The sequence below is a fragment of the Macaca thibetana genome, chromosome 1 (assembly GCF_024542745.1).
Source record: "Macaca thibetana thibetana isolate TM-01 chromosome 1, ASM2454274v1, whole genome shotgun sequence".
Taxonomy (NCBI): Eukaryota; Metazoa; Chordata; class Mammalia; order Primates; family Cercopithecidae; genus Macaca; species Macaca thibetana.
This window is the reverse complement of record NC_065578.1, coordinates 31,424,452-31,429,098: the sequence shown is the minus strand read 5'-3', so window position 1 is coordinate 31,429,098 and position 4,647 is coordinate 31,424,452. Positions and strand designations below refer to the sequence as shown.

General features: G+C 47.3%; 1 protein-coding gene across 1 annotated transcript in view; it reads right to left on the bottom strand.

Moving 5' to 3' along the window:
• The window catches only part of RBBP4 (RB binding protein 4, chromatin remodeling factor), a 418,599-nt gene that overhangs the window by 232,480 nt on the left and 181,472 nt on the right, over positions 1-4,647 (bottom strand). The window lies entirely within an intron of this gene.

Genomic DNA, 4,647 nt, shown 5'->3' with positions numbered 1-4,647 from the left:
CGACACGCCCCCCTTTCATTCACCTGGCGCCCTCCGATGAGAGGCGGGGCGGCTGGCCAATCGCGGGAGCGCCTGGCCTCGGGAAGGCGGGCCCTTCGGCCAGCAGGGTGGTCAATGGCGCTGGTGCCCCTCGGAGGATGCGCTCTGAAGGCGCCGGTGCTAGCAGGGTGATGGGAGTTGTGGTCTCAGCGCTGGCTTTTCTGGTAAAGATAGAGTGGACAAAACTACAAGTACCAAGATGCCAAAAGGGGCGAGGACCAGTGCTAGCGAAAGGCTGCAGCTCGGTTCGGTCTTTTGAGTCCCACTTGAGGGACCTGCCAAGTACCGGTCTCTTTGTCTGGAGAGCGAAAAGCACGTCGTGGGTATTAATGCAGCCCAGGGAATAAGAGCTGTGACTCATCAGTCAGCACATATTTCACCTACTGGCGCTCTCCGCAAAGATCTGGAAATAAGTGAAATGATTTAATCGATTCAACAGGTTTTTATTGCATACCCGCGGTTTCCTTTACTGGGTAGTCGTTACAAAAGATAAAAGATTCAGCTCTTCCCTTGACAGGCTCTCCGGTTCGTACATACTAGTGAAACGGTTAAATGGCAGTACTAGGTGCTAAGTGACCGTACAGGCGTGTTCTGGAACAGCTGTGAGCAAGACAAGGCAGCTTACCGCTCTCAGGGAGCTTAGTTCTAATGGGGGTGTATTCGTTTGCTAGGGCTGCTCTACCTAAATGTCACCGACCGGGTGGCGTCAATAACAGATCTTACTGTGTCACAATCCTGGGGGCATCTGAAAGCAAGATGTTGGCAGGGTTCGTTCCTTCTGTGAGGAAACGGTCTGTTCCAGACTTCTCTCCTGGGCTTACATATGGCCATCTTCATGTTCACAGGGCATATTCCCTGTATATGTCTCCATGTCAAAATGTCTCCTTTTGGTTGCGGTGAGTCGAGATCGCGCCACTGCACTCCAGCCTGGGGCGACAGACAGAGATTCCGTCTAAAAAAAAATACAATACAATACAATAAAAATTAAGTATTTTTATAAGGATACCAGTCATATTGGACTAGGGATTCACTCTACGCCAGTATGACTTTTTTTTTTTTTTTTTTTTTTTTTTTAATGTATGGAGTCTCGCTCTGTCGCCCAGGCTGGAGTGGTGGTGGGTGGATCACTTGAGGTCAGGAGTTTGAGACCAGCCTGGCCAACATGGTGAAACCCCATTTCTACTAAAAATACAAAAATAAGCCGGGCGTGGGTGGTGTGTGCTAGTAATCCCAGCAACTCAGGAGGCTGAGGCAGAGGAATGGCTTGAACCCGGGAGGTGGAGATTGCAGTAAGTGGAGATCTGGCCACTGCACTCCAGCCTGGGCAGCAGAGCAAGACTCTGTCTCAAAAAAAAAACAAAAAAACAAAAAAAAAGACTACCCTCTCCACTGAGAGACCCTAATGAGAAGTAGTGAGCCATGCTAAGATGAAACAGAAAACCGGTTGGTACATGTCTAAAAAACGGGAGGATGCCATTGGGTTGAGGAAGTGGATGGCAGGTAGACCAGCTTCATGGGCATGCAACCCATATGGTGGCACAGGGCCGCATCCTCAGAAAGGGCTGGTGCTTCCAGGTGAAGTTTTTTACTTAACAAAACAAAACAAAACAAAAAAAGAGCCAGGTGCGGTGGCTCACACCTGTAATCCCAGCACTTTGGGAGGCTGAGGCAGGCGGATCACTTGAGACCAGCCTGCCCAACATGGCAAAACCCAGTCTCTACTGAAAATACAAAAATTAGCTGGGCATGGTGACACATACCTGTAATTCCAGCTACTTGGGAGGCTGAGGCATGAGAATCTCTTGAACTTGAAAGGTGGAGGTTGCAGTGAGCCAAGATCGTGCCACTGCACTGTTTCAAAAAAAGAAGAAGAGGAAGAGGAGGAGGAGCAGGAAGAAGAAAAATTAAATTACTAACAAATAAAAATAATAAAGTCTAAATAAATATTTTAAGAATTCAAAAAAAAGGAAAGAAAGGGCTGATACCTGGTTTAATGCTCTGCCATTGCCCTCTTAAAATTCTTAATAGTTTTTGAACAAGGAGCTCTGCATTTTCATTTTGCACTGGGCCCCACAAATTATATAGCCAGTCCAGGTGACAGGAAATATGAATGGATAGAGAAGCAAAGGCCAGATTACATAGGAATTTGTAGGCCACCTTAAGGAGTTTGGATTTTTTCTTAGAAATGTGAAGGGACACCTTTGAAGGATCTTAAGCAGGGAAGAGATAAGATATGATCTCTCCCCTGCTGATAGATGCTGATAACTGGGGATAGGGTAGAGGTGGTAGAGATGGAGGGATTTGTTTAGGATATATTTTAGAACTTGTCAAAAATGTAATTGCAGTTCACTCTAAAGGTAACTTAATAATTTTAGGTGGTGAAATGTCAGCCAAACACCACTGTACTATCTATCAAAGAAAAGCAGTTTACCTATTTCTTGTAAAGCTGGATACCCAGAGAGGGACAGCAGCAGTTACATCTTTCCTCTTAGTGTGGCTATCCTTGCCACTCAGTCCCCAAAGGCCATCTTGGGTGCTGAGGACTTTTGATCATCAAGGCAGCAGAGAAAGCATCAGAAGTGAGGAGCACCAAGCTTCTCTGGGCTCAGCCTTTTGTATCTTCTCACCTGCGAAGTCATGTCATTGATGCCTTCACCTTAATTGTGACTCTACCTGGAACTCAGCCTAGTATTCATTCCACATTTCCTGCACCCAGGCTCCAAGTTTCAGGTCCCAAATTTTATGACTATGGCACATGCAACCTGTGCTGGATGACCTAGTAACATTCCAGACTGCTAACGTAAAAGGGCTTTTTAGGGTGGACTGCACAGGACATGATCCTGACAACTAGGCATAGGAAATGTCTAGAGGCCTTATGATCTCTAGATATGATGTGGTCTGCTGTGGGACTTACTCTATCCACCTAGACCAGCACAACCTTTAGTATTAGACACTCTGAACTTCGGTGTATCTTTCAAAGTTCAGTTGAAACCAACCTGGCTAGTTTAAGCAGAAAGCAACCTGGCTAGTTTAAACAGAAAAGAATTCCTATAAGGAATTAGGTAATACAAATTGTCAGGAAGGGGCCGGGCGCGGTGGCTCAAGCCTGTAATCCCAGCACTTTGGGAGGCCGAGACGGGCGGATCACAAGGTCAGGAGATCGAGACCATCCTGGCTAACACGGTGAAACCCCGTCTGTACTAAAAAAATACAAAAAACTAGCCGGGCAAGGTGGCGGGCGCCTGTAGTCCCAGCTACTCGGGAGGCTGAGGCAGGAGAATGGCGGGAACCCGGGAGGCGGAGCTTGCAGTGAGCTGAGATCCCGCCACAGCACTCCAGCCTGGGTGACAGAGCAAGACTCCGTCTCAAAAAAAAAAAAAAAAATTGTCAGGAAGGCTAGAGAATGACTCTGCAAGGATGACTGCAAACTGTCCCACCAGGGTAGCTACCCATTTTTGCTGCTATCAGGAAAGTAAGAAATGAGGATGTCATCACTGTACCTGTTAAGCTCAACAACACACTGCCGTGGCTGTGATTCAGGGACTGGAAATCAACATCACCCTTGCTGCCCCTGAAACAGCCTCTCAACCCCTACATGGCTAGTGACTGGACCCTACAACCCTGCTGCAGACACGCCTCATACCTCTGCTGCCATACATCAGCAGCAAGCAGCAGGCGGGTGGCCTCCACCTCATTTCCAAATCCTGGCCATGACGTTTTAACTCTCCAGATTCTGCAGCACAGGAAGGGACAGTAGAAGGAGATGGGAATGGATGCTGAGTGCCAATCGACAATACCCAGCAGCATGAATGGCACAGCAACGTGTCACTGAATTTAAAACTTAGGACCTCCAGAGCAACAAATAGAGAATTAAAAATTGCTGGCTGGGAGCAGTGGCTTATGCCTGTAATCCCAGCACTGGGAGGATAAAAAAGGTGGATCAGCTGAGGTCTGTAGTTTGAGACTAATCTGGCCAACATCGCGAACCGCCCCCCCCGCCCACTAAAAATACAAAAATTAGGCTGGGTGCGGTAGCTCATGCTTGCAATCCTAGCACTTTGGGAGACCAAGGAAGGCAGATCACCTGAGGTCAGGAGTTTGAGACCAGCCTGGCCAACACGAAACGCCTCTTTACTAAAAATACAAAAAAAGTAGCCAGGTGTGGTACCACGCACATGTAGTCCCAGCTACTCGGGAGGCTGAGGCATGAGAATCACTTGAACCCAGGAAGCAGAAGTTATAGTGAGCAGAGATGGTGCCACTGCACTCCACCGTGGGCAACAGAGTAAAACTCTATCTAAAAAAAATACGTAAATAAAAATAAAAATACAAAAATTAGCTGGGTGTGGTAGCACAGAACTGTAATCCCAGCTACTTGGTAGGCTGAGGCATGAGAATCACTTGAGCCTGGGAGGTGGAGGTTGCAGTGAGCTAAGATGGCACCACTACACTCCAGCCCGGGTGACAAAGCAAGACTCTGTCAAAAAAAAAAAAAAAAAAAAAAAAAAATTTCTAAGGGATGACTTCCTGCAAAACAAGGAACCCTATCTTCCCAAAGGGAAATGAGAAAGCATTGCAGCAGGCACTATTTGTTTCCCTTGTCTCTTC